Below are 7,500 nucleotides of genomic sequence, written 5' to 3' on the forward strand. Positions count from 1 at the left end.
GATGGGGTCGTCACTATTTTAATGTGTGTAGCTGTGTATAGTGACATTAAAAAGACAGACAGGTCTGGAACGCCTTTGCCTCCTTTCTCCTTTGATCGCTTGAGGACTTCCCTTCTCAGGCGTTCCCACTTCGAACCCCACAGGAAGTTGAACATGGCTCGTTCCAGGGTTAAAATAATTCTCCTTGGGGGAATAAAAACAGAACTGACCAATAAAAGCAAAGGTAAAATCACTGCTTTAATGATTAAAACCTTGCCCTCTATTGTCAGTTCCCTCAGTCCCCAGTACCCTAGCCTCTGTCTAACTTTCCCTAAAATGTCTGGCCAATTCGTTCTCCCTCCCCCCTCCTTGTCAAACCTAACCCCCAGAATTTTTTGGTCGGTCTGGGTCACAGTCAGGGGCAGTCCTGTCGTTTCAGTCGCTGTCCATGGTCCGTAAAATTGGGCTTGGGTCTTGTCTCGGTTTAGTTTGGACCCAGAGGCCCGTCCAAACCAGTCTGTCAAGTCCAGGGTCCGGTTGACTGACGAGAGGTCCGTGCATAAAATATTTATGTCGTCCATGTACAAAACGCATTTGTTCGTCAGTCCCCCGGACCCTGGCACAAAGACCCCGTGGATTCGTTGGTCCCTTCTCAAGATCTGTGCCAGCGGCTCGATGCAAATCGCGTACAGGAGAGGAGATAACGGGCAACCCTGATAAGAACAGATACTACACTTGATCTTAGCCAAAAGGCCGAGAAGCGATACTGTAATATTGTCAGATACAGGTGACCCAAGTGCCACCCTGACCTTTACTTTGATGGTCCACAGAATCGAGTAACCACCCGGAATGCGTCTGGGTTAAGGTATTCTGTGGCTCCGGGATGGCGGCCAGCGACCGTTTAACATTTTAGCTATGACGTCAGTCAGTCAGTCAGTCAGTCAGACAGACAGACAGACAGACAGACAGACAGACAGACAGACAGACAGACAGACAGACAGACAGACAGACAGACAGACAGACAGACAGACAGACAGACAGACAGACAGACAGACAGACAGACAGACAGACAGACAGACAGACAGACAGACAGACAGACAGACAGACAGACAGACAGACAGACAGACAGACAGACAGACAGACAGACAGACAGACAGACAGACAGACAGGACAGGACAGGAAGCATATCCCAAAGGCAACGGCCGCAGGTCGGCAAAATGTGGACGTTACAAACACAGCCTTCCTGTCTGCCTGAGAGCAGCTGTTATACAACACCAGTATATTGTTGATCACGATATAATGCTCTTGCCAGATTACATTCAAATGACTTATTATTCATAACAATTAAGGTTCAAAATGCAAGAATCTAATATTTCTTATACAGTGCCATCTAGCCTACCAAGTACACTCACTTTTTACTCAAGCGTAAACATTTTTCAAAGCGTTGACAGATCATCGCATGATCACATGCTTGTGATCGCACCGCATTATTTTTGAACAACATTGGGGAGATGCACCGTTCCTGGAGCTACTGCAATACCAGGTCGATGCGTGGAGAGGATGGAGCAAGCTCCTGTTCCATCTCCCTGTTCCAAAAATCAATTTAATATATAGTCCCCGGGTAGGGGACATATCAGATATTAAACTGATAAGAACAGATACTACACTTGATCTTAGCCAAAAGGCCGAGAAGCGATACTGTAATATTGTCAGATACAGGTGACCCAAGTGCCACCCTGACCTTTACTTTGATGGTCCACAGAATCGAGTAACCACCCGGAATGCGTCTGGGTTAAGGTATTCTGTGGCTCCGGGATGGCGGCCAGCGACCGTTTAACATTTTAGCTATGACGTCAGTCAGTCAGTCAGTCAGTCAGACAGACAGACAGACAGACAGACAGACAGACAGACAGACAGACAGACAGACAGACAGACAGACAGACAGACAGACAGACAGACAGACAGACAGACAGACAGACAGACAGACAGACAGACAGACAGACAGACAGACAGACAGACAGACAGACAGACAGACAGACAGACAGACAGACAGACAGACAGACAGACAGACAGACAGACAGACAGACAGACAGACAGACAGACAGACAGACAGACAGACAGACAGACAGACAGACAGACAGACAGACAGACAGACAGACAGACAGACAGACAGACAGACAGACAGACAGACAGACAGACAGACAGACAGACAGACAGACAGACAGACAGACAGACAGACAGACAGACAGACAGACAGACAGACAGACAGACAGACAGACAGACAGACAGACAGACAGACAGACAGACAGACAGACAGACAGACAGACAGACAGACAGACAGACAGACAGACAGACAGACAGACAGACAGACAGACAGACAGACAGACAGACAGACAGACAGACAGACAGACAGACAGACAGACAGACAGACAGACAGACAGACAGACAGACAGACAGACAGACAGACAGACAGACAGACAGACAGACAGACAGGACAGGACAGGAAGCATATCCCAAAGGCAACGGCCGCAGGCCGGCAAAATGTGGACGTTACAAACACAGCCTTCCTGTCTGCCTGAGAGCAGCTGTTATACAACACCAGTATATTGTTGATCACGATCTAATGCTCTTGCCAGATTACATTCAAATGACTTATTATTCATAACAATTAAGGTTCAAAATGCAAGAATCTAATATTTCTTATACAGTGCCATCTAGCCTACCAAGTACACTCACTTTTTACTCAAGCGTAAACATTTTTCAAAGCGTTGACAGATCATCGCATGATCACATGCTTCTGATCGCACCGCATTATTTTTGAACAACATTGGGGAGATGCACCGTTCCTGGAGCTACTGCAATACCAGGTCGATGCGTGGAGAGGATGGAGCAAGCTCCTGTTCCATCTCCCTGTTCCAAAAATCAATTTAATATATAGTCCCCGGGTAGGGGACATATCAGATATTAAACTGATAAGAACAGATTTTTTTTTTTTTTGAAAACGTTTATTGACACGTGATTCATTTGTTTCATTTCAGTCACATTTCATTTTTCCATCCACAACTTCTTTTTCATATAAATATTTCTCTGTACAATAAATATTATCGATCATAAAATCATACAGATAAAACCAGTCATGGGTAAAAAGGATTTCAGTTCATTTTTAAAAAATAAAATGTGCCAAAAATTAAAAGGTGTGTCAAATGTCCATAAAAGTTATAAAAAAGACATTAAAAAAGTCCAACCAAAGTCCCGTTTGTACAGGAGCGCAGTGAGTCCCTACCAAGGGTAACTCATCCCGCTCTTCCAAACAGTAGGTCTCTCGGGGTGCCTGTCGAGGCGCTCGGCCGAGATCCCCGCCCTGGTGCTCCTTCCCGCCTGCCTCTCCCGGAGAGCCAGGCCGCTGCTGCCGTGTCCTTTTTAGCGTTGTGGGTCCGGATCCTCCCTCCGAATGGGCACAGAGGCGATTCTTCTTGGTGGCTGTGTCCTTGGGCGGCCGCTGGCCGCCTCGGCTGCCCTGAGTGTTGCGGCAGCCATTTGGATCACAGCCACGGGGGGGATCTGCATGTGCTTTCCTACCAGCAAATTTCGGGAGGTCCACAAGGCGTCCTTCAAGGCGTTGATGGCCAGCCACTGTTTTGTCCAGTCCCTTTTTGGGACGGGCCTTTGGCTGGCCCCGTAGAGCACCAGCTGTGGTGTGAGGACCTCCTTCGCTGGTAGGTACGGGAATTGCGAGGAGCCGGCCATTTCCCACAGGTCCACGGCAGCGCTGCACTCCCAGAGCAGGTGCCTCACCGACTCCGGCGCGCCGCAACCAGGTCGGGGGCAGGTCGACAGCGTCGACATTCCCCGGGAGTGCATGACGGACCTGACTGGGAGGATCTCGTGTGCCACCATCCATGACAGGTCCCGGAGTCTGTTTGGAAGAGCGGGGTGGTTCACGTTGCGCCAAACCGTGGAGGGCACGCCGAGTGCAAGCCCGCGCACTGGACTCACTGGTTCCCGCTCCTGTACAACACATAAAAGGGAACGATGGTTAGTTAAAACCTGCACATCTTCCTGCTCCAGGCTAAAATGCTTTAAAAAGGTCTGGATAAAAACATAGGCCGGTGGCAGGTTAAAAGACACTGGAAATTGAAGACTAATCTTTAAAATTTTGAGACGTCTGAGGTAGGACCCCATCCAGAAACGTGTCATGGCTGCCGTTTTGGGGTTTCTGGATGGGGTCATTACTATTTTAATGTGTGTGGCTGTGTATAGTGACATTAAAAAGGCAGAGAGGTCTGGGACTCCTTTTCCTCCTTTGTCCTTAGGTAGCTTCAAGACCTCTCTCCTCAGGCGCTCCCACTTCGATCCCCACAGAAAGTTAAAAATGGCTCGTTCCAGGGCTAAAATAATTCTCCTTGGGGGAATAAAAACAGAACTGACCAATAAAAGCAAAGGTAAAATCACTGCTTTAATGATTAAAACCTTTCCCTCTATTGTCAGTTCCCTCAGTCCCCAGTACCCTAGCCTCTGTCTAACTTTCCCTAAAATGTCTGGCCAATTCGTTCTCCCTCCCCCCTCCTTGTCAAACCTAACCCCCAGAATTTTTTGGTCGGTCTGGGTCACAGTCAGGGGCAGTCCTGTCGTTTCGGTCGCTGTCCATGGTCCGTAAAATTGGGCTTGGGTCTTGTCTCGGTTTAGTTTGGACCCAGAGGCCCGTCCAAACCAGTCTGTCAAGTCCAGGGTCCGGTTGACTGACGAGAGGTCCGTGCATAAAATGTTTATGTCGTCCATGTACAAGACGCATTTGTTCGTCAGTCCCCCGGACCCTGGCACAAAGACCCCGTGGATTCGTTGGTCCCTTCTCAAGATCTGTGCCAGCGGCTCGATGCAAATCGCGTACAGGAGAGGAGATAACGGGCAACCCTGACGGACACCGCAGTTGATTCCTACTGCTTTTGTCAGATGCCCGTTAACCAAGATTTTGCTGCTGATCCCTCTATACAGCAATTCCACCCAAGCTATGAACCTCTCTGGAAGCCCCATTTTTTGCAGTACCTGGAACAGGTACTGGTGCGAGACTCGATCAAAGGCCTTTTCAAAGTCTAAATTTAGGACTATTAGCCGAGTGTTTTCGTCTCTCGCCAGACAAATGGTGTCTCTAATCAGTACGAGGCTGTCGGTGATCTTCCTCCCCGGGATGGCACAGGCTTGATCCGGGTGAATCAAGTCCTCTAAAACCATAGTCAGTCGAGTCGCTAAAATTTTGCTAAAAAGTTTACAGTCGAAATTTAAAAGCGTGATAGGTCTCCAGTTTTTCAGGTCAGTCTTGTCTTTACTCTTGTAGAGTAGAGTCACTATCCCTATCTTAAAACTGTCTGGCAGTCGGTCTAGCTTCTCAAATTCCATAAAAACAGTTAGTAAGTCAGGTGCTAAAATGTCCCAAAAGGTCAAATAAAACTCAAAGGGAAGTCCGTCCTGTCCTGGGGACTTCCCTCTGTTAAAATTTTTAAAACACTTGTGGAGTTCTTCGACGCTAAAATTTTGGGATAAAAACACATTTTCGGTCACCTGACATTCAATGGAATTTAAAACTTCTTGTAGGGTGTCATTAAAAACAGGTTTCTCTTTATACAATTGAGAGTAAAATAATTCTACGTTGTCTTTTATTTCCTCTGTTGTGTGTAAAGTGCGTCCGTCGTCATTTTTTAGTTTTAAAATAGTCCCTCCTTTATTTAAAATCTTTCTAAAAAAATAACGTGTGCACTTTTCACCTTCTTCTGTTTCCTTTTCCCTGCTTCTTAAAATAAACCCTTTACTCTTTGTTTCTGCCAGTAGCGACATTTCTCCTTTAATACTTTTGATTTCATTATTAAAATCAATTCCCTGTTGTGTTAAAATGAAGTAGCGCTGTAGTCTCTTTTGCAGTCCCATCATGCGTCTGTTTTCCCTAACTTTCTTTCTCTTACCTGCCTGCCTAAAGAAAGTCTGGGTCCTTTCCTTCACCATTTCCCACCAGTGCGCACGTGTAGTGTAGAAGTCTTGGAGGGTCTGCCACTCTTTGTACTGCTCCCGGAACTGACTAACTAACTCCCTATCTTCTAAAAGGGAGCAGTTGAGTTTCCACAGACCTCTCCCTACCGTCACACCTGAAGGGAGTGACAGTGTGCAGGACAGCATGAGGTGATCCGAGAAAAAGACAGGGGTTAATCTAGCATCGGTCGGCACCCAATTCCGTATAAAGATATAATCTATGCGAGAGGCTTTGGTGCCGTCACCACTGAACCAGGTGAAGCCCTCCTCTCTGGGATGCATGGCTTTAAAGCAGTCAGTGAGTCTAAAATCCCTGCATAAGCCCTGTAATAAAACCGATGTTTTGTCCAATTTAAAATCTTCCCCTATCCTCTTCCTGTCTTCTTTGTTTAAAACACAGTTAAAATCACCTCCTACAACTAATGGTGCCCTACCTAGCATGTGGGACTGCAGGTCTTCTAAAAAGTCATACCTGTCATTTTTTTCGTTAAAACCATATACATTTAAAAGGTTAAAATCGTGCCCCATAAAAGTCAGGTGTGCTAAAAGTGCCCTACCCTCTTTCACCACGGTGCTGCCCTTCACCAGAACCTGAGGGTTTTTAATTAAAATGGCCACTCCATCATTCTTATTATGGTTGGATCCACTCCAGATCGACGTTTGTGGCCAGGTCTCCTCCCACTGTGTGTATTTTTGTAAAAAAGGTAGGCCACATTCTTGAAGTAAGAACACATCTGACTTAAAAGTGTTAAGAAATGATAAAACACTCTGGGCTCTAACTCGCGACTTCACACTTCTCACATTGATAGTTGAAAAGGTGAGAGTCATGAGTATGTTTTAAAAACAGGTACGACAGTTTAAAAGACTATAAATAATTAAAAGACTACATTTGACACAGGTTTCCTTCTCGTGATGTGAAAGAATCTCATTTCACTATCTCCACACAGTCTGGAGGTGATTCCCGAGATTCTGACCTCCGGAAGCCAATATTCGCTCGTCTCTCCAACGGAGTTGATTGTAGCGCTATATTTAAAAAGGAGCACTGGTTGGGTGAACCGGGAGGGGAGGCTTTGTACCGCTCCTCAGGAGGGCTCTGAGAGTCGGACTCAGCTCTCCCCCTCTTCTCTGAGGCTTCTTCAGCCTCAGAGCTGGACAGTTCGGACGCAGTCCTCTTATTGCTGGGCTGGGTGTCGGGGAGGGGGTTGTCGCTGGACTCGTCTTCCCCCACTGTAATGAGACTCCCTGTGGAGTCCTCATCAGGGGAATCAAGTCCAGCTGCGCCCAAGTCCTGGCTCCGCCCACCTGCTTCTTCAGGTCCCTCTGCGGGGCGGAGCTCAGGCTCCTCCCCTTTTCCCGCCTCACCGGGCTGTTCTCCTCCAACCATGGTTGTTGGCGGGAGGTTTGGAACTCCCAGCCCCGCCTCTTCAATTAGCGCATTTGCTGCACCTGGGCAGCCATTTCCTACTTGATTGGCTTCAGTCTCCTGTGTTTTCTTAGCTTTAA

The 7,500-nt window shown here is 47.3% G+C and overlaps 1 non-coding gene and 2 pseudogenes across 1 annotated transcript; all 3 read right to left on the minus strand.

The window, feature by feature from the left end:
• Nucleotides 1–611: 611 nt before the first annotated feature.
• Nucleotides 612–744, minus strand: LOC137604503 (U2 spliceosomal RNA; annotated as a pseudogene).
• A 741-nt stretch (nucleotides 745–1,485) lies between these two features.
• Nucleotides 1,486–1,676, minus strand: LOC137604365 (U2 spliceosomal RNA). Its single transcript, XR_011037479.1, has one exon. It is a non-coding gene; the product is annotated as a U2 spliceosomal RNA (small nuclear RNA).
• Nucleotides 1,677–2,809: 1,133 nt separating this feature from the next.
• On the minus strand, nucleotides 2,810–2,986 carry LOC137604494 (U2 spliceosomal RNA; annotated as a pseudogene).
• Nucleotides 2,987–7,500: the final 4,514 nt, after the last annotated feature.

This window comes from Antennarius striatus, chromosome 11 (genome assembly GCF_040054535.1).
Source record: "Antennarius striatus isolate MH-2024 chromosome 11, ASM4005453v1, whole genome shotgun sequence".
In the NCBI taxonomy this organism is placed as follows: Eukaryota; Metazoa; Chordata; class Actinopteri; order Lophiiformes; family Antennariidae; genus Antennarius; species Antennarius striatus.